Raw genomic sequence first — 22,388 nt, 5'->3', positions numbered from 1 at the left:
CCCTCTTCCCCAATGGTAACCACCAATCCAATCTTCAATGCTATGTGGTTTTTTTTGTCATTGTTTTTATCTTCTACTTATGATTGAGATCATATGGTATTTGACTTTCTCCCTCTGACTTACTTCACTCAGCATAATACCCTCAAGGTCCATCCATGTTGTCACAAATAGCTAGATTTCATCATTTCTTATGGCTGAGTAGTAGTCCATCGTGTATAAATACCACAACTTCTTTATCCATTCGTCCCTTGATGGGCACCTAGGTTGCTTCCATGTCTTGGCTATTGTGTATAATGCTGCAATGAACATAGGGGTGTATGTATCTTTATGCCTTTGTGTTTTCAAATTCTTTGGATAAATACCCAGTGGAATAGCTGGATCATATGGTAGACCTATCCTTAATTTTCTGAGGATACTCCAAACTGCTTTCCATAGTGGCTGCACCAGTTTGCACTGCCACCAGCAGTGAACAAGGGTTCCCTTCTCTCCACACCCTCTCCAACATTTGTTGTTTCCTGTCTTGTTAATTATAGCCATTCTGACCGGAGTGAGGTGATACCTCATTGTAGTTTTGATTTGCATTTCCCTGATAGCTAATGATGTGGAGCATCTTTTCATATGCCTGTTGGCCATCTGTATATCTTCCTTGGAGAAATCTCTGTTCAGATCTTTTGCTCATTTTCTAATTGGATTGTTGGTTTTTTTGTTGTTGGGATGTATGAGTTCTGTGTATATTGTGGATATTAACCCTTATCTGACATATGGTTTGCAAATATCTTTTCCCAATTGTTAGGTTGTCTTTTCGTTTTGTTGATGGTTTCCTTTGCTGTGCAGAAGCTTTTTAGTTTGATGTAGTCCCATTTATTCATTTTTTCTTTTGTTTCCCTTGCCCGGTCAGACATGGGACTTGAAAATATGCTGCTCAGACCAATATCATAGAGCGTACTGCCTATGTTTTCTTCTAGAAGTCGCATGGTTTCGGGTCTTACATTCAAGTCTTTAATCCATTTTGAGTTGATTTTTATGCATGGTGTAAGGGAATGGTCTACTTTCATTCTTTTGCATGTGGCTGTCCAGTTTTCCCAGCAGCATTTATTGAAGAGACTCTCCTTTCTCCATTGTGTGCTCTTGGCTTCATTGTCGAATATTAGCTGTCCATAAACGTGTGGGTTTACTTCTGGGCTCTCAATTTTGTTCCATTGATCTGTGTGTCTGAATTTGTGCAAGTACCATGCTGTTTTGGTTACTATGGCTTTGTAGTATAATTTGAAGTCAGGGAGTGTGATACCTCCAGCTTTGTTCTTTTTTCTCAGGAATCCTTTGGCTATTCGGGGGTCTTTTGTTGTTCCACATAAATTTTAGGATTCTTTGTTCTATTTCTGTAAAAAATGTTGTTGGAACTTTGATAGGGATTGCATTGAATCTATAGATTGCTTTAGGAAGTATGGACACTTTACTGATGTTAATTCTTCCAATCCAAGAGCACAGAATATCTTTCCACTTCTTTGTGTCTTCTTTGATTTCTTTCAACAATGTTTTATAGTTTTCAGCATACAGATCTTTCACCTCTTTGCTTAAGTTTATTCCTAGATATTTTATTCTTTTTGTTGCAATTGTAAATGGGATTGTATTCTTAATTTCTCTTTCTGCTACTTTGTTGTTAGTGTATAGAAATGCAACCAATTTTTGTACATTGACTTTGTATCCCGCGACTTGACTATATTCCTTTATTATTTCTAAAAGTTTTTTAGTGGACTCTTTAGGGTTTTCTAGATATAAAATCATGTAGTCTGCAAAGAGTGACAGTTTCACTTCTTCTTTTCCAATGTGGATCCCTTTTATTTCTTTTTCTTGCCTGATTGCTCTGGCTAGGACTTCCAACCCTATGTTAAATAAGAGTGGTGACAGTGGGCATCCTTGTCTGGTTTCTGTTCTTAGAGGGATAGCTTTCAGTTTTTCTCCATTGAGAATGATATTTGCTGTGGGTTTGCCATATATGGCCTTTATTATGTTGAGGTATTTTCCTTCTATACTCATTTTATTTAGAGTTTTTATCATAAATGGATGCTGTATCTTGTCAAATGATTTCTCTGCATCTATTGAGATGATCACGTGATTTTTATTCTCCATTTTGTTAATGTGGTGTATCACGTTGATAGATTTGCAGATGTTGAACCATCCCTGCATACCTGGAATGAAACCCACTTGATCATGAAACATTTCTATACTCTAATAACGAACTAACAGAAAAAGAACTCAAGAACACAATACCACTCACAATCGCAACAAAAAGAATAAAATACCTTGCGGTGAATTTAACTAAGGAAGTGAAAGACTTATACAACGAAAATTACAAAGCTTTTCTTTTTTTCTTTTTTTTTTTTTTGAGGAAGATTAGCCCTCAGCTAACTACTGCCAGTCCTCCTCTTTTTGCTGAGGAAGCCTGGCCCTGAGCTAACATCCATGCCCATCTTCCTCTACTTTATATGTGGGACGCCTACCACAGCATGGCTTTTGCCAAGCGGTGCCATGTCCGCACCCAGGATCTGAACCAGCGAACCCTGGGCTGCCGAGAAGCAGAATGTGTGAACTTAACCACTGTGCCACCAGGCCAGCCCTACAAAGCTTTTCTGAAAGAAACGGATGATGACATAAAGAGATGGAAAGAAATCTCATGTACATGGATTGGAAGAACAAACATAGTTAAAATGTCCATTCTACCTAATGCAATCTACAGATTCAACGCCATCCCAATCAGAATCCCAAGGACATTCTTTACAGAAATAGAACAAAGAATCCTAAAATTCATATGGGGCAACAAAAGACCCGGAATTGCTAAAGCAATCCTGAGAAAAAAAGAACACAGCTGGAGGCATCACAATCCCTGACTTCAAAACATACTACAAAGCTACAGTAATCAAAACAGCATGGTACTGGTACAAAAACAGATGCACAGATCAATGGAACAGAATCGAAAGCCCAGAAATAAAACCACACATCTATGGACAGCTAATCTTCGACAAAGGAGCTGAGGGCATACAACGGAGAAAAGAAAGTCTTTTCAACAAATGGTGCTGGGAAAACTGGAAAGCCACATGTAAAAGAATGAAAATTGACCATTCTTTTTCACCATTCACCAAAATAAACTCAAAATGGATCAAAGACCTAAAGCTGAGACCTGAAACCATAAGGCTTCTAGAAGAAAATGTAGGCAGTATACTCTTTGACATCAGTATTAAAAGGATCTTTTCGGACACCATGTCTTCTCAGACAAGGGAAACAACAGAAAGAATAAACAAATGGGACTTCATCAGACTAAAGAGCTTCTTCAAGGCAAAGGAAAACAGGATTGAAACAAAAGAACAACCCACAAACTGGGAAAAAATATTTGCAAGTAATACATCTGACAAAGGCTTAATATCCATAATATATAAAGAACTCACACAACTCAACAACAAAAAATCAAACAAACCAATCAAAAAATGGGCAGGAGACATGAACAGACATTTCTCCAAAGAAGATATACGGATGGCCAATAGGCGCATGAAAAGATGCTCATCATCGCTGATCATCAGGGAAATGCAAATCAAAACTACACTAAGATATCACCTTATACCCATTAGAATGACAAAAATAACTAAAACAAATAGTAACAAATGTTGGAGAGGTTGTGGAGAAAAAGGAACCCTCATACGCTGCTGGTGGGAATGCAAACTGGTGCAGCCACTACTGAAAACAGTATGGAGATTCCTCAAAAAATTAAAAATAGAACTACCATACGATCTAGCTATCCCACTACAGGGTATCTATCCAAAGAGCTTGAAGTCAGCAATTCCAAAAGTCCCATGTACCCCAATCTTCATTGCAGCATTATTTACAATAGCCAAGACATGGAAGCAACCTAAGTGCCCATCAACAGATGAATGGATAAAGAAGATGTGGTATATATATACAATGGAATACTACTCAGCCATAAAAAAGAACAAAATAGTCCCATTTGAAGCAACATGGATGGACCTTGAGGGAATTATGTTAAGTGAAATGAGCCAGACAGAGAAGGACGATCTCTGTATGACTCCATTCATATGAGGAATTTAAACATGTAGACAGAGAGAACAGATTAGTGGCTACTAGGGGAAAGGGGGGGTGGGGGGGGTGGGTACAAAAGGTGAAGGGTTGCACCTACAACATGACTGACAGACAATAACGTACAACTGAAATTTCACAAGATTGTAACCTATCATTAACTCAATTAAAAAAAAACAACTTATTTTGAGATAAATTTAAACTTACAGAAAAGTTGCAAGAACAGTACAAAGAATCCCCGTATAGCCTTCACTGAGATTTACTGCATTCCTTTTTAAAACTACTTGCATATTATGGACATCTTTTCATGTCCACAGACACCATCATCATCATGGCCAACATTCATTGCTGGCTAGGTGAGCCCTTTACTCACCGTGACTTCTGTTATCCCCACAACCACCACCTGAGATAAATACTATTATTATTCACTTTTTACATATGAATAAATTAGGCCTTAGTTAGGTGCTTCCAGTGTTTTACCTTACAATCCTTAGTTAAAGGTCTTTGATCCCTACCTTTGTGCACCTATTCCTTAGGTTTTCGATGCCATCTCTAAATAAGATTATCCACAAAATCCCCCAAACCCACTGACAGAGCAGAAAGGAAGAACACGATCATCACAGAACTTTGAACCTGGGTCCCGTGACTGGGCCATGTCATGGCTCATGATGCACAATGACTAATTATATATTTTAATGACTAATCATAATTTAATGACCTGGTAAATACCCTGACAACATATTTTTATGATTCAGAATTACTTCCTTAGATGTAAATATACAAAATATACTCTACTCTCAATAATCCTATTGGATATTTCTATGTATTAAAATATATATGCACCCCATGTTCATAGCAGTATTATTCACAACAGCCAAAACATGGAAGCAACTCTAGCGCCCATTGACAGATGAATTGGTAAGCAAAATGTAGCATTGGGGCAGAAAAATTTTCCTTCTACCCTTCTAGGGTCTTTGGCTGATCTAATAATTAAGTTGACATAAGACAGATTAACAGGAGAAAAATTTAATTTCATATGTATGGGGGCCCCATAGAAACATGAGACACAAAAGCTGTCAGGCAATTGAGGGTTATATGCTCTCCTGACCTAAGGAGTGGAATAAGGGCCTGGGCCTTCAAGGGGAGAAAGGCAATTCACAGGAAGACAAGAAGAGAACATGTTTGGTAATCGGTAATTGCTCTCTTTCTGGGCCAGGCCCCCTATTTAAACTCTTTCAGGCAGTTAAGGGAGAGGTAAAAGATTTTGTTGAATCTGCTGGGTCTTGATTGCTTTTAGCTCAAAATAATCCACGTGCCAAAGTGGCACATATTTTGCTCCCATTCAGTGGTAGATGCATATGCGTACAATGGAATATTACTCAGCCTTTAAGAGGAAGGAAATTCTAACATTGTGCTAAGAAAAATAAGCCAGTCATAAAAAGATAAATACTATATGACTCCATTTATATAAGATCTCTAGAGTAGTCAAATTCACAGAGACAGAAAGTAGAATGGTGGCTGCCAGCGGCTGGGGGAAGGGCAGAATGGAGAGGTATTACTTAATGGGGACAGAGTTTCATCTTTTTGTATGATGAAAAGACTTCTGGAGATTGGTACACAACAATGTGAATGCACTTAATGCCACTGAACTGTACACTTAAAAAAGATTAAGATGGTAGATTTTATGTTATTTATATTTTGCCACAATTAAAATTTGGTTGAGTTCGTGCACTCTGCTTTGGTGGTCCGGGGTTTGCAGGTTCGGATCTTGGGTGTGGACATAGCACCATGCCTCAGGCTACACTGTGGTGGCGTCCCACATAAAATGGAGGAAGATTGGCACAGATGTTAGCCCAGCGACAATCTTCCTCACAAAAATAAAAATAAAAAAATAAATTTTAAACACATGCAGTAGGTACTTCATATTGAATACTAAAGTATGAGGAATGAGCCTCAGAAACAGTGACTGATGCCTCTGAGAGACATTGTAAGACGCTCCAAAGAGGTGACTGTGAGCTGAAACAGTGCAGGTCGCAGTTGGCAAGGGGGCATCTCTGCAAAGGGCCCACAGACCATATCCGCCTGGTGTGGAGGCCTCACCATTTCCCACTGGAGAGAGGAAGCCTAGGGCCCCGAAGCCAGTGGACCTATCATCCCTCCAACTTCTCCTTGTAGGCTTCCTGTGTCAACCGTCACCCTGTGGCTGCTTACTCCTGCCCCCTGACCAGAGTTCTCCTGCCTCTGAGTGCAGCATTAGTTCCTTCACTCCGAGGTTGAAATGACAGAATCAGAGACCACTTGTTGAATGCATCCTGTAAGCCCTGCACAGAGCGCTTTATAGACATTACTTCTAATCACGATTTTCAGGGTGAGCCTCCGAAAGAGGTTCTGTGATTGTCGGCTTACTCATGAGGAGACTGAAGTCCCTAAAGGTTAAGTAACTTATTCAAAGATATACACTAAGGAGCTAAATTCTTTCCATTATACCCTGTGGCCTCTAAGATGATTAAGAAAAAAACAGTAAGATCCCTGCAGAAGCTAGCATATTTTTAAAGCCCCCATGAGGTCTCAGAGGCAAAAATGTACCGAATCTAACAACTCAGGGTTGCCCCCAAACAGTAATTGCTAATATTGATTGAGCACTTAGTACAAGTCAGGAACTTGGGTAAACTCGGAACATTACCATGTTAAATACATCCAACCACCCAGAGTGTAAGTGTAACAATGCTGGCACACTAGGAAAGTCTCAGCAATGGTCAGTTGCTTCAGGATAGAGGGCTGACATTTCTTTCACACTCAAATATGCGATTCTCAAGATCAACGCCAATGCTGAATCGGCTAACTGCTTTATTTTTTAAGCATCGGAAACAGATTTCTGGATGATTTTAAGGCAGAATTTGGTCCGAACTCTAATTCAATGCTGTCGCTGTTTTCCAGGATACTAACCCTAAAAACACTGGAAGATACACCAGCAACAGAATAAGCCACTGAGAATATGTGTACTCGTAGTTGTAAGGCATTTATTCAGTCATTCAACAAATAGTCTTGAGTGCCTTCTGTTTGCCAGCCAAATCCTCCGTTTCCCCTCTTCCCCTCAAAAAACAAAACCAAACCTACATCCAGCTTTCAAGAGGGCTCAAGCGGTCACCTGGATCTGGATCCTTTACAGTAAGTACTACAGTATTGACCTCGAAAATTTTATTCTTACAAATGGAATCTCATGAATATTTACTAAATATTCATGGTTCATGGTTCCAGTTGAAAAAGCCCTTTTTTTTTTTTTAACGTGCTATTCTCCCTTTGTGATGACCTTATAAGAGAACTTTGTGTCTTTAAATCGTATTACAAGACTTAATTTTCCTCCCATCCCTGTTCCCAGTCTTTTCATTCCTATTCCTTTGGTGAGACTGGGCAACCACTACCAGTTTCTGTCTTTCTGGAGATACTTTATGCCTATACAAGCTCACATGTATCTGTACCAACGTGGGTCTTTCAAAAAGAAAAAAAAAAAAAGGCAAACAATGGCATAGCCACAACCATCTTCCTGCACTTCGCTTTCTTTCACTAAATATAACTCGGAGTTGGAAAAGATAAGTCTCTGTGGACATGAGTCAGTTTGAGGTGTCCAGGAACCTCGGTTCCGCCCACCTCTCTAAACTGTCGGGAAGGAAAATCCCTGAACGCGCTACAACGGGCATCAGACACTCGGAACTGATGCCCGGAAGAGCCCGGGAGGCGGCCCCCCCAACGCCGGCACACAGGCCTAGCGCGAACGCCGGGCCGCCCCCCGGGAACGCAGGCTGGCCGAGGGGCGGGCCAGCCCGCGAGCACGCGCGCTCCCATTTTCCCGTCCGCCTTGGCCCCGCAGTGGGGGCCGCCATATTGTACCTTTGGCCAGCTACCCCGTCAAGAAAGACACCTGGAGACTCCCTGGCAGCTATCTTTTACGAGAAGCTTGCGCTGCGATCACTGCGCTCAGGTAACCGCGCTTCCCTGAACCAGGAAAGCCTCTCAGCGTTCCTTACCACCACCATCTTGTACGGCAGACCCCTCCATTTCCGGGACCGGCCTGCCGACGTAACGACGGAGGTGAGAGCCAACATAGGCGACTCTCGCGCCCTCTGGCGGCGGGGCCGGAGCAGCGACGCCAGCGTCGGCGTGCTGGGGATTCTGCTTCCGGGTCTGCTCGGGCGGGGCCTTGACGTCACCCAGTCCCCGGCTGTGAACGTCGAGCCGGGGCGAGGCGGGGTGGAGTCTGAACCAGCGCTGTGAGTGATAGGGGCGTGGCGGGGCGGGGGGAATGGGAAGCTGGGGAGGGAAAGTGCGTTTGTTAAAGGGCTTCTGCGTGGTCTGTTGGTTCCCTGCGTCGCCGGGTGAGGCGCGTATTATTGTTACTGTTTACAGGGGAGAAAACAGGCTCGCCCTCTCGGCCGTGCTGCTTAACCCAGGTAGACATAGCATTAGAGACCCGCTCTCGCCCGTTTCTTTAAACTGGAGTAACAGTATCTATTCTGGGCGATTGTTGCGGGGATTGAGTTTTCAGATTACAGTGCCAGGTTATTAATATTAGTTTATTCTCCATTGATAATAGTAATATAATAACAACAACTATGTGTCAGGCACATGTTATGTGTACTCAACCTACGACTCTATAAGGTAGGGGGTATCAACATTTCCATTTTACAAATGAGGACAGTGAGGAAAACAGAAGTAACTTGTCCAAGGCTACAGGATAGCCAACAGCAACTCCCAGGCAGGTTGGGGTGGGTGGCTCTGATCTCAACCGCTACACATTCTCTCTGGGAACAGGACCCTGTCAGAGTATCTGCTAAAAACGTGGTGGCCCAACAGGGACCAATCACCGGAGTTCTTGCAGCCTTGTTGTAAAGAGCAGTAGGACTTCTAAGGACAGGCTCTTTAGGGAGGGAAGAGAAGAGGGTGGGAGGAAGAAGAGAAGGACTGGCCTCAGGAAGTACTAGAGGGAATGGACTGGAGAGGATAGAACACAATTTTTGTCCTGTTTGCACCAGAAGTGAAGAAATGGCTTTTAGCTTGCAGAACAGGAGGTGTGGATGATAGCAATAATAATAATTGCCGTGACACATTGAGCAGTTACCATATGTATCCTTAGAAGGTGTCGTAGGGGAGGACAACAAATCCTCTACCTTTGGGGTCTTTCTGGCGAGACTATGAATTAAGTGCACATGAGACAGAATAACAGGAGGAAATCAAACAAAGCTTTATAACATGGATACATGGAAGACACTCAGGCAAACAGAGCAACTTGCCAAAATGGCGGGAGGCTCTCATTTTAAATATAAATATTGTCAGCTACAAAGGAGGATGTTGAGGGTAGGGGCAGTCAGTCATGGGAGATACCAGAAAAGCACAGTAAATAAGAGTAAGGTTATTAAGCAGATTTAAGTCCTTGCCTCCTGCGTTAAGAGTGTCTAGAGATAAGGTCATCCCCCTTCTTCTTGGTACTGACAAATAAAAATGGCAAGCAATAGGATATATTGGAGTATATGAGGAAGCCATTTGGTATAAACCTAATTCGGCCTGACTTTGTTTTTTCCAAAAGGGCCTGACTGTGGCTATTGAGCACGCATTGTATATCTGCTTAGACATTTCCTATGGCCAGAACAAAGGCCCTTGAGATAAAGGTGCAACTTCTCCCATTAGCATTTCCTTAGGGATAAGCATTTTTCCTTAGGCTAGGAACTGATTGCTGCACTCACCTTTGACCACCCAGCTCACCTGTGACCACTCACCTGGAGACAACAGACTGCCACCCTGCTGTGTCCACTGAGACAGAAGACCTACCTGCTGTGTCCATCAATCGCTGTGCTGACAGAGCAGTCTCGCGACTATTGTAAAAGGGACATTTCAATCCTATGTGAAACATCCTCTCTGGGCGTATATAACCACTCTGTGCACCCCACTTCTTTGGTGCCCTTTCTTCCTTCGGGAAGAAAGGCCCCGGGTTATAATCCTAAGATTTAAGCTCAGAATAAACTCACCCAAATTTTCATTTATAGATTCGTTATGGATTATTTTCGTCGACAGTACAAAGGGAGATACCTCTACAGATGGATATTTCCCTTACAAATGTAAATGTCTCTTACAAAGGGTAAATTCTATTTTTCAGAGCTTCTCCCATTTCTGCAGTTTTTAAAAGTAACCAGCCCAGGGCCGCCCGGTGGCGCAGCGGTTAAGTGTGCATGTTTTGCTTCGGCGGCCCCTGGGGTTCACCTGTTTGGATCCTGGGTGCGGACATGGCACCACTTGGCAAGCCATGCTGTGGTAGGCATCCCACATATAGAGGAAGGTGGGCACGGATGTCAGCTCAGGGCCAGTCTTCCTCAGCAAAAAGAGGAGGATTGGGGGCAGATGTTAGTTCAGGGCTAATCTTCTTCTTCAAAAAAGTAACTAGCCCAAAATAATCCTCATGCCAAAGAGACACATTTTGAGGTGGCCAATTGTGATCCCCCACAGTATTAATCCAATTCCAGAAATGGAGGCTGAAGTTGAGAAAAGTAGGTCTCTTATTCTTGGCAATCTGTTTACTTAGCTATAAAATTGGGGTAAAAGGGATCCCTGTCCTGGCCCTAGCCAGGTTTTTAGTAAGAGAGAGAGTTTTGGTGGCCTACACCATCATTTGGTGTGGCTTTTGATGGGAAACTGTGTTGGCAAGGCTGGGGAAAACAGGCACTGTGATACCTACTGGTGGGAGTGTATAGTTGTATCATGTCTATTAACTTGGAATAATCCTTTGTATGAATCTTTTGATCAAGCATGTCAAGGCCTAGGAAATTATCTTACAGGTGTGCTCCCCCATGTGCTCAGACATATTACAAAGAGATACAAGCCAGCATTGTTTGAATAGCAAAAGTCTGGAAGCAACCTAATTGTTCATCAGTGGGGGACTGGTTTGGTTTTAAAGATATGACATATCTATGCAGCCCTTAAAAAGAGTAAAGCACTGCTATTATGGAATGAGCTCCAAGATTATCACATATAATTATGATTGTGTTTGGCTGCAAATAACTGAATACCCTTCTATAGTGGCTGAAACAGAACAGGATTAATCTACCTCATGCAATAAGTAGTCCAAGGAGGCCTGTGGGGCACAGTGTGCCATTAGGGATGCAGACTCTTTTACTTTTGTTTTTCAAAAATTTTAAACTTTTTTTTATTGTGAATCATAATATATATAAAAAGTGCATAAAATATAAATGGTCAACTTAATAAACTATTTTCATGTGATTATCTATGTAAACTCCACCTAAGTTAGGAAAGAGAATGTTGCCAGCATCCCAGAGCTCCCCCTTGTGCACCTTTACCATTCACAAGTCCCTTCCACCCTCCAGAGATAACCACTATCCTGACGTTTATGTTTAATACTTCCTTGCCTTTCTTTATAACAGTGGGTCTCAAAGTGTGGTCCCTGGATCAACCATATCAGCATTAACTGGGAACTTATTAGAAATGAAAATTCTCAGGCCCCACCCCAATTCTACTTAATGGGAAACCCTGGAATGGGGCCCAGCCATCTGGTTTTAATAAACGTTCCAGCTGATTCTGATGCATGCTCAAATATGAGAAGCATTGCTTCATAAAAGTGTGCATCTGTGAACAATACAGTATAGTTTCTCTGGGTGTGTTTGACTTTATATAAATACATAATATCATATCATGTATTCCTTCATATCTGCTTCTCTTACCCAATATTAGTCTTTTGTCTTCATACTGAAACATAGCACATTGAGAAAAGTGCCAAAATCCTAAGTGTGCAGTTTAGTGAATTACCGTAAGTTGAACTCACGTGTGTAACCACCGCTCATCAGGAAAAAGATCATTCCTAGCCGCCTGCAGTCTGCTTGCTTCGTCCCAGTCCTGCTCTCTCTCTCTCTCCTTCCCACAGGCAAACCCTACCTTCTTTTAAAAATACTTGCATATGCCAAGGTTTGAAGCACCAATTGGGGTGGTGAAAACAGATTTTATTCAGTAACTACTGACAGTAGGGGAAAGAGCTGAGCTCTGTTCCTATTTGTGCTGAGATGACTGGGAGTTTTAGAGGCAGAAAGTAGGGAAGGGGAGAGAGTGGGGCTCACGTGGAAAATTATAAAGTGTAGGGCAGTGTAAAGGTGACTAGGCCAGCTTTGATTGCTAGCTGGCGGTCATCAAAGTCAGGTTTCTCTCTTCTCACAGAGACAGGGCCTGAGAGGCCCTGTCCTTTCTGATGACTGCATCTCAAAGGAATGGCTCTCAGATCCTTGAGAAAGACACTCCTGAGTTTTAGGAGATACATCTCAAAGGGACAGGGGAAAGATTCCTAATTATACGCCCTTTTTAATCAATGCTCTAAGAAAGGGAAGTCAGGTGTTGGCGAGAATAGTGAGTTCTCCTGGCAGCGTTGAGCCTTCTCAGGCAGGCATTTTAACGGGGGCCCATGGCCTCATGCTGCTAGAAGTCATGCTAGAGTTTGATTGTCTCTTGGCGCTGAGGTTTGGATGGAGTTGTTAGGTGCCTGAAGTTCTGCAGTTCTCAAAAGATAGCCCCTGGAGAAAGTGAAACCAGCCATGAAGAGGACAGCGTATCATGCTTGAAGATCTTGTGCTGCTTGCAGGCTTGTGCCACGTCACGGTGTACGGCAGGGTCTGTGGCAGGAAGACCACTTGGGTCAGCAGCGAGCCAGCAGCCAGTGGCTGGCCCTCCTGGGCCAGTGGCACACAGCTATGGGGCTGTGGCCCAGCCAGTCAGACATGTTAAAAGTCAACAAATAGGGGGCCAGGCCAGTGGTGCAGCGGTTAAGTTCGCACATTCTGCTTCGGTGCCCCAAGTTCACTGGTTTGGATCCTGGGTATGGATCTATGCACCACTTGTCAAGCCATGCTGTGGCAGGCATCACACATATAAAGTAGAGGAAGACGGGCACGGATGTTTGCTCAGGGCCAGTCTTCCTCAATAAAAAAAAGGGAGACTAGGCGGCAGATGTTAGCTCAGGGCTAATCTTCCTCAAAAAAAAAAAGTCAAGAAATAGGACACAGGAATGAAGTAATTTCCCTAAGTGCTGGTGCCTTGATGTCCTTAAAGTTATGAATAACATTCATGCTGGACAACACAACCAAAATAAACAGGAACATCAGGCCTTTGCACTTTTGTCCACATAATATATATACTTATGGCTTTGTGCAGTCATCTTTTAAATCAGAAGAAAAAAGCTACAAACAAAAAGTACATTTATGTTGTCTTTTATATTCACCCACGTAGTCACCTTTATTGGTGCTCTTTATTTTTTCATTTGGAATTGAGTTACTGTCTAGTGTCGTTTCATTTTATCTGAAAGATTCCCTTTCGCTTTCCTTGTAGTGCAGGTCTGCTGGTGACAAATTCTCTCAGTTTTTGTTTACATGGGAAAATCTTAATTTCGCTTTCATTTTTATGTTTTTTATTATAATGTATTACATTAATTGATTTTTGGATGTTAAACCAACCTCATATTCTTGGGAAAAAGCCTACTTGATTCTGGTCTATAATTCTTTTTATATGTTGCTGGATTTGGTTTGCTAACATGTCGGGAGAACATTTGCATGTGTATTCATAGAAGATATTGGTCTATAGTTCTTTCGATGTCTTTGTCTGGTTTTGGTATCAGGGTAATACTGGTCTCATAAAATGAATTGGGAAGTGTTCCTTCCTCTTCTATTTTTGAGAAGAGTTTGTGAAAAATTGGTATTAATTCTTTAATGTTTGGTAGAATTCACCACTGAAGCCATCTACCCCTGGGCTTTGCATTGTTGGTAGTTTTTAAAATGACTAATTCAATAGCTTCACTTATCAGTCTATTCAGATTGTCTATTTCTTTTTTTTTTTTCTTGAGGAAGATTAGCTCTGAGCTAACTACTGCCCATCCTCCTCTTTTTGCTGAGGAAGACTGGACCTGAGCTAACATCCATGCCCATCTTCCTCTACTTTATATGTGGGATGCCTACCACAGCATGGCTTTTGCCAAGCGGTCCCATGTCTGAAACCTGGGATCTGAACCGGCGAACCCCGGGCCACCAAGAAGTGGAACATGCGGACTTAACTGCTGTGCCACCAGGCCAGCCCCCTTTTTTTTTTTTTGAGGAAGATTAACCCTGAGCTAACATCTGCTGCCAATCCTCCTCTTTTTGCTGAGGAAGACTGGCCCTGAGCACACATCCATGCCCATCTTCCTCTACTTTATATGTGGGATGCCTGCCACAGCATGGCGTGCCAAGCAGTGTGTGGGTCCACACCTGGGATCCGAACTGGTGAACCCTGGGCCTCTGAAGCAGAACGTGTGAACTTAACCCCGTGCCACCTGGCCAGCCCCTGTCTATTTCTTCTTGAGTCAGTTTTGGTAGTTTGTGTCTTTCTAGGAATTTATCCATTTCTTCTAGGTCATATATTTTCTTTGTAATCAAAAAATTTTTTTTTTATAATTTTTCAAACCAGAACATTTATTGTGTGACTAATCATCAAAATCCTTAAGATGAACTGGAGGCAGCAACAGCTGTCCTTTTGGGTTTAGGTGGTGTTCTTTCACAGAACCCATGCCTGAATCTACAGTATACAATTTTTAGGTGCCTCATTTGACTGGTCCTGGTGGTATTTCGTCTTTTGGCCACGGCACTCCCGTTACACTTTCTGTTCCTCTTGGCAGGGTAGCCACCTTTGCCACAGGTGGACTTCTGAAGGTGGCAGGCTTAGGGCCACAGCAGCGGCACAACACGTGCGTGTCACCGCGACGCTTTCCAACGATGCCGACCCTTCCTCACCTCGCTTCTGTGCCGGCCAAAGAGGAGCTTATATGTTTTCTTAGCATACAAATGGTCACAGTATTCCTTTATAATCCTTTTTATTTCTTTAAGGTCAATAGTAATGTCCCTTCTGTCATTTTTTTTTTCCTGCTTTTTCTCCCCAAGTCTGCCCAGTTGTATATTTTAGTTGTGGGTCCTTCTAGTTGTGGCATGCAGGACGCCACCTGAGTGTGGCCTGACGAGCAGTGCCATGTCTGCGCCCAGGATCCAAACCAGCAAAACCCTGGGCCACCAAAACAGAGGGCGCGAACTTAACCAGTTGGTCATGGGGCTGGCCCCCCTTCTTTCATTTCTGATTCCAGTAATTTGTGTCTTCTCTTTTTTTCTTATTCAATCTAGCCATAGATTTTTCAGTTTGGTTGATCTTTTCAAAGAACCAGCTTTCGGTTTAGTTGATTTTCTGGTCTCTATTTCATTCATTTCTGCTCTAATCTTCCTTCCCGCTGCTTGCTTTTTGTTTAGTTTGCTCTTCTTTTAGTAGTATCTTATAGATATTGATTTGATATCTTCTTTCTTAGTATATTTATAGTTATAAATTTCTGTTAAGCACTGATGTGGCTGCATCCCACAAGCACTGATACATTGTGTCTTAATTTTCATTCATCTGAAAGTATTTTCTGATTTCTTAGAAATGGTTGACAAGATTTTCTTTGAGCACTTTGAATGTGTTATCCCACTGCTCTGTGGCCTCCATTGTTTCTGCTGAGAAGTCAGCTGTTAATCTTATTGGAGTTCCCTTCTGAGTGATGACCCATTTTTCTCTTGATGCTTTCAAGATTTTCTCTTTGTCTTTGACTTTCAGCATTTTTACTATAATGTGTCTGTTTGTGAACGTCTTTATATTTATCCTACTGGGATTTTGTGGATCTTCCTGGATGTGTGGATTATTGTTTTTCAATACATTTCAGAAGTGTTCAGCCATTCTTTCCTGGAATACTTTTTTTCTGCTCCTTTCTCTCTCTCCTCTCCTTCTGGTAGACCCATTATACATATGTTGGTGTGCTTTATGGTGTCCTACATTTCTCTGAGCCTCTTTTCATTTATTTTCATTTTTTTATATCTCTGGTTCTTTGGCTTGTATAATTTCTACTGATCTATCACGTTTGCTTATTCTTTCTCCTACCATTTTAGATCTACCATTGAGTCTCTCTAGTGAATTTTTTATTTTGGTTACTATACTTTTTAACTCCAAGATTTCCTTTTGGTTCTTTTTAATACTTTTTATCTCTTTATTGATTTTCTCCATTTGATGCGAAATTGTCATCATACATTCCTTTACTCTTTATTCATGGTTTCCTTTATTTCTATGAACATGTTAATAATGGCTATTTGTAGTCTTTTTCTGATAACTCCAACATCTGGTCACTCTCACAGGCAGTTTTTTGGGTTTTTTTTTGAGGAAGATTAGCCCTGAGCTAACTACTGCCAATCCTCCTCTTTTTGCCGAGGAAGACTGGCCCTGAGCTAACATCCATGCCCATCTTCCTCTACTTTATACATGGGACGACTACCACAGCATGGCTTTTGCCAAGTGGTGCCATGTCCCCACGTGGGATCCAAACTGGTGAACCTGGGGCTGCCGAGAAGTGGAACGTGCAAACTTAACTGCTGGGCCACTGGGCCAGCCCCGCTCACAGGCAGTTTTGATTGGCTGCTTTTTTGTCTTCTGGTGTATCATTCATACGTTGTTCTTTGCATACCTCACAATTTTTGTTGGAAACTGGACATTTTAGATAGTATATTGTCAACTGGGTTCCTGATCCTCTCCCCTGACCCTTCAGGGCTTGTTATTTGTTTACTGACTGGCTAGATTCTTTTAGTGAAGTCTATTTTCCCTCTCACAGTGTTAAAGCCTGTGCTGTTGATCCTCACGGAGGTGCAGCTTTGGGTTTGCTAATGACCTTGGGATGACAGTGGTTTTGGTAGGGACTCTTTTCATCTCTTCCCCTGGCTGCACCATGCTGTTAAACTGTACTAACTGCAGCTGATTGCTCAATTGTTTTCAACAATGCCCTGGGGCATAAATTGTTTTTCAGACTAACCCAAGCAAATATGGCTCCTTTGAAGGAATAGTTTGTGAAGTCGGTGTCTGGCATTTGTTCCAACCCTAGGAGGGCTCCTCCCAGCTGTCTTATTCCCTGTTCTCTTTTACAAACTGCTAGCCTACAGTTTTGCCTTTTATCACAACCTCCATTGTTCTTGAGAGTGCCCTTAGGCTTGTACTTCTCCATACTCTGATGCAAACAAAGTCATTTCCTTTGGGAAGCCATTAGGAGCTATCTGTTTTACTGCCTGCTACTCCAGCCAGGCAAAGGCTGTGAGCCAAGTCTCCGGAGGCAGGGCTGGGGACAACGGAAACCTTCTCTTTGAGTGACACTTTCCCTCTAAGAACTGAGCAATCAATGGGTGAGAGTGGGGAAATAAGCTGAATTCCTCTTGGCTTGCCTCTCCTAGAATGAAGCCTCTTCCTCACGGGCTGGGGTAAGGGTGACTAGGGCCCCAGTCTTCTCAGTGTACTGTACCCATGATGGATCCTCCATTCCATGAATGGGAGCTGGAGGGCAGAAGGGATCCCCGACACCTCAACTGTACTCACACAGGTCTTAGGCTGAACAACAGGTAGTTTGGTGCAAGATAAGAAATGCTGACCTCCTCATGGAAAGAAAATCTTCTGACTGGGAGCTCAAAGGGAGAAGGAGCCCTGTGTTCTTGGCTGCAGCAACCTGGAGTGGAGTCTTTGCCTTGCTGTGCTGGGAGGGTGAGGGAGTAGCAGTCTTGGTTAAAATACCTCTTTACTTTACTTACTGAATTTTCATAGATTTTGTTGAATAGGTGTTTCTTCATTTGTTGTTGCCTTTATAACCATTTCCAGAAGCTTTAAATCGCTGTTTTTTTTTTTTTAAGATATTCTACTTTTCCTTTTTCTCCCAAAGCCCCCCAGTACATAGTTGTGTATTTTCAGTTGTGGGTCCTTCTAGCTGTGGCATGCGGGCCACCACCTCAGTGTGGCCTGATGAGCAGTGCCATGTCCGTGCCCAGGATGCGAACTGGCGAAACCCTGGCCACTGAAGCAGAGTGCGTGAACTTAACCACTCGGCCACAGGGCTGGCCCCTCATGTTTTTATAGTTTTCATCAGTTTCATTGCAGAGCAGGTCGGTGGGCTTCTCATGCTGTCGTGTTAGAAGTCAATTCTTCATTCATGTCTTTCATTTTTGAAAGATATTTTGTTCATATAGAATTCTTGGTTGACAGTACTTTTCTTTGAGCACTTTGAGGTCATCCCAGTGCTTCTGACCTCCCTGATTTCTGATGATAAATCAGCTGTTAAGTTTATCCAGGATTCCTTGTACATGGTGAATCATTTCTCTCTTGCTGCTTTTAAGATTCTCTTTTTGTATTTGTCTTTTGTCAGTTTGATTATGATGTGCCTAGGTGTGGATCTTTTTGAATTTATCCTACTTGGACATTGTTCTCATACTTTTCTTCTTTAGATGTGGTTTCCTTTAGTTCTTTGAACATATTTAAAATAGCTGATTTAAAGTCTTTATCTAGGCAGTCCAATGTCTAGTTTCCTTAGGTAGTTTCTATTTACTGCTTTTTTCTCCCCTGTATATGGGCCATACTTTCTTGATTCTTTGCATGTCTCAACTTTTTGTTGAAAACTGGACATTTGAAATAATATAATGGGGCTGGCCCCGTGGCTGAGTGGTTAAGTTTGTGAGTTCTGCTTCAGCAGCCCAGGGTTTCATCAGTTCAGATCCTGGTACGGGTCATGGCACCACTCAAGCCATGCTGAGGCCACAACTAGAAGGACCCACAACTAAAAATACACCACTATGTACCGGGGGGCTTTGGGGAGAAAAAGGAAAAAAAAATGAAATAATATAACGTGGCAAATCTAGAGATCAGATCCCTTCTTCCCCAGGGTTTGTTGTTTTTGCTGTTTGTTGTTTTTGTTGCTGTTTGTTTAGTGACTTGCATGAATGAATTCTGTAAAGTCTGTATTCTCTGTCATGTGTGGCCACTGAAGTCTGATCAGTTAGCTTAGCAGTCAGCTAATGATTGAACAGAGATTTCCCTAAATGCCTGAAAATATTAACTCTCCCAACTTTTGCTGCGGGGCTCGGTGTGCACGTTGGGGCACACTTTCAATGGTCATGCAGGTAGTTTGCAACTGCACCTTATTCTTCACTTCTTGTTTCCACAGAGCCTCAAGAGCAGCCAGAGGTGAGAGCTTGGAGCCTTTTCAGCTATTTCCTGGGCACGTGCACAGCCCTACACATGTGTTTAAGCTTCTAGATCCCAAGAATATGGGGACATCTCATTCCCAGTTTTACCTTTTGAGTGTTTTTGGTCAGCCTTTTGTTTGCCCCAACTGTTACCACTGCCTCAGGTAGCCATGATGCTTGAAAATCACCATTGATTGTTTTCAACAAATGTCCCTGGGGAAAAGGCTGTTCACCCCATGGGAGCTCTGAGTCAGGTCAAATAAAGACAAGCCTTATGAGTGGGATATTCCAGGCAACTGCTGTCCAGTCAAATAATGACAATTATCTGAGAACTGAGCTTTGGAGGAACTTGACTCTGGTCTTTCCCCCCGGAGACTGCTGGGCTGGTTTCCACCATGATTATGTGTCTGTTGGTTTTCAATGCTACCACAGCACTGGCAAGAGTGGAATCAGACTAAGGCAAGTCAGAATGCCACAAAACTCACCGTTCTTCCTGAGATTCAGTTGTTTTTCTTGAATAAACACTCCCTGGGTTATTGCAATCTTTTGGTTAATTTTCACAGTTTTAAAAACATTGATTTTGACAATTTCTCCAGTGTTCTCATTGCATCTGTGAAGGAGAGGATTTTCGGAGGTCCTTACTTCGGTGTTCTCGCTGATGTTGTCGTATCCATATAATATTCACAGAGGTCTTCACCTTTCCTCTCTTCATAGATGACCATATAGGATGTTTTCAATTTTTTGTCATTATAAGCATAACTCTATGAACATTTTTTGTCTATATTGCCAGGGGCACATGTGCTCACATTTCTGTGGGGTATATGTCTAAGAGAGGAACTGCTAGGCCATAGGGTATGCATATCTTTGGTAGACCATGGCAAACTGTTTTTCTCAGTGGTGATACCAATTTGTAGCAGGGAATGAGAGTTCCTCTTAATCCACATACCCACCAAGAGTGGTATTGTGAGACTAAAAGTTTTGCCAATTGGTGAGTGTACAGTGGTATCTTCTTGTGGTTTTAATATGCATTTTCCTAACTATTAATAACATTGTATACCTTTTCATCCTTATTGGCCATTTGAATAATTCTTCTTTTGGAAGTGCCTGGTCAGATTCTAATGCTTATTTTTCTACTGTGTTGTCCATCTTTTTCTTATTAATTTGTATGTTTGTATATATTTTGGGTATGAGTCTTCTGCCTTTTAAATATGTTCCAATGATCTTCTCCCACTGTGTGAATTTTCACTTAATGGCATCTTTTGTTTTTTTTTAGGAAGATTAGCCCTGAGCTAACATCTGCCATGAATCTTCCTCTTTTCGCTGAGGAGACTGGCCCTGAGCTAACATCCGTGCCCATCTTCCTCTACTTTATATGTGGGATGCCTACCACAGCACGGCTTGCCAAGCAGTGCCATGTCCACACCTGGGATCCAGACTGGCAAACCCCGGGCCGCCGAAGCGGAACATGCAAACTTAACTGCTGCTCCACCGGGCCAGCCCCTTAATGGTATCTTTTAAAAAATCTTTTATTTTTGGGTTTATAGAAGAATTGAAAAAATAGTAGAGAGAGTTCCTATCCAATCTCAGATTGTGAGTCTGCACACTGCTAGTTTGCCTCTCTCATCCTTCACCCAGCATTCCCTTGTATGAACATCTTACATAATAATAGAATGGGAGTGGGCGTAATTTTTTTAAAAGTCCTTAGTAAATAGTTTTGGCTATTAGTAAATGGCTTTATGGGCCATAAAGTCTCTGTTACAACTCTGTTACAACTCTGCTTTTGTACTGTGAAAGCAGTCATAAACCATATGTAAATGAATGGGTGTGACTGTGTTCCAGTGAAACTTCATTTACAAAAACAGGTGATTGGCCTGTAAGCCATAGTTTTCAGATTTCTGCTCTATAGGGAAGGAGCATGCCCTCCTCTTCCCCTTCTTCTCTTCCTACTACCTGGAATGTAGACATTGTGGAGGAAGCAGGAGCAGCCATCTTGGATCATGAGATGGAAGACGTGTTAAGGATGGGAGAACACTCATACTGAAGGAACCTGGGTTCCTGGGTTCCACAGGATTGTTACATGAGAAATAAACATTCTTCTAGTTGAATCCATTGTTGAATTGGAATTTTGTAACAGCAGTTTATACTGCATGCTACTACGTCTAGTTTTAGTTGTGTTTCTATCTCTTGCCACCAAAAGAACTGTGACTAATATAGATAGCAGTAAGAATTTGGGGTCTAAAGAAAAGAATTGTTCTGAACATTCTTCTATGGGTAATTGATGGGCTCAGTGTTTGACTTTGTTTCCTATGATATCTGGACAGTTCTGTCTTTCCAAAATAGGGGAATAATAATGAGGCTTCACGGATCTGCTAACACGCAGAGTGGTATTTCTCAAACTCACTTGACTGAGTGGAAGCACTTTTCTATACCTTTTTACTGAGCACCTACAACACCCCACGCACTCTAGGAGTCATCATGGGGAAGGATGAATTAAACCTAGTGTTCCTCTTTCCTATAAAGAAAGGCAGGTACACAGACAACCTACATGGGGACACAGAGGTAAGAGGGATTAATCATTTGCGTGTGTGTGAGATTCATGAATTGTTCTCAGATGATTTTAAATTTACTGACCAGAAGTAAGCAGAGGGAATAGTGAAGGGGTTTGAGGCTTTTAGTTAAAAGGGCAAAAACATCACAATTTCTTGATGTACAGGCCACAAACACAGGTATGCAAGAAATGTAAATATATTTATTTGTATAACACGTCTTTATTTCTATTTCCAGTTCCATTCTCCTCTGGGTGATAGAAAGTTAATCTTGGTCAATTTGAGTTTTTTCTCTCCTTTTCCCAGGTTGCCCTAAGTCCTGGAAGTGGGATGGAGGGCATTGTTTAGTGCCAGGTCCAGGAGTGCTTGGTACAGTAGTCCCCCCTTACCTGAGGGGGATACATTCCAAGAGCCCCAGTTGATGCCTGAAATCATAGATAGTACCAAACCCAATATATACTATGTTTTTTCCTATACATATATACCTATGATAAAGGTTAATGTATAAATTAGGCCTTGTAAGAGATGAGCAGAAAGAACTAATAACATAGAACAATTTTAACAATATACTGTAATAAATTGTTAGCATCATTACTCTTGTGCTTTGGGGCCATTATTAAGTAAAATAAGGGTCATTTGAACACGACTACTGCGATAGTGATACCGAGACAGTCTATCT

General features: G+C 42.1%; 2 long non-coding RNA genes across 4 annotated transcripts in view; one reads left to right on the top strand and one right to left on the bottom strand.

The window, feature by feature from the left end:
- LOC139041494 (uncharacterized) overlaps positions 1-8,114 on the bottom strand; it is a 28,771-nt gene extending 20,657 nt beyond the window's left edge. For both annotated transcript variants that reach the window (XR_011496756.1, XR_011496755.1), the window contains exon 1: positions 7,975-8,114. This is a non-coding gene — a long non-coding RNA (uncharacterized lncRNA). The remainder of the gene's footprint in view (positions 1-7,974) is intronic.
- On the top strand, positions 8,054-21,266 carry LOC139041495 (uncharacterized). 2 transcript variants are annotated; one of them, XR_011496757.1, is made up of 3 exons: positions 8,054-8,175; positions 20,437-20,670; positions 21,125-21,266. It is a non-coding gene; the product is annotated as an uncharacterized lncRNA (long non-coding RNA). The 2 variants fall into 2 exon arrangements; XR_011496758.1 differs by lacking the exon at positions 8,054-8,175 and adding an exon at positions 8,233-8,354.
- Positions 21,267-22,388: the final 1,122 nt, after the last annotated feature.

This window comes from Equus asinus, chromosome 21, assembly GCF_041296235.1.
Source record: "Equus asinus isolate D_3611 breed Donkey chromosome 21, EquAss-T2T_v2, whole genome shotgun sequence".
Classification (NCBI taxonomy): Eukaryota; Metazoa; Chordata; class Mammalia; order Perissodactyla; family Equidae; genus Equus; species Equus asinus.
Note: the sequence above shows the minus strand (reverse complement) of the source record. Positions and strands in the feature narration are given on the sequence as shown.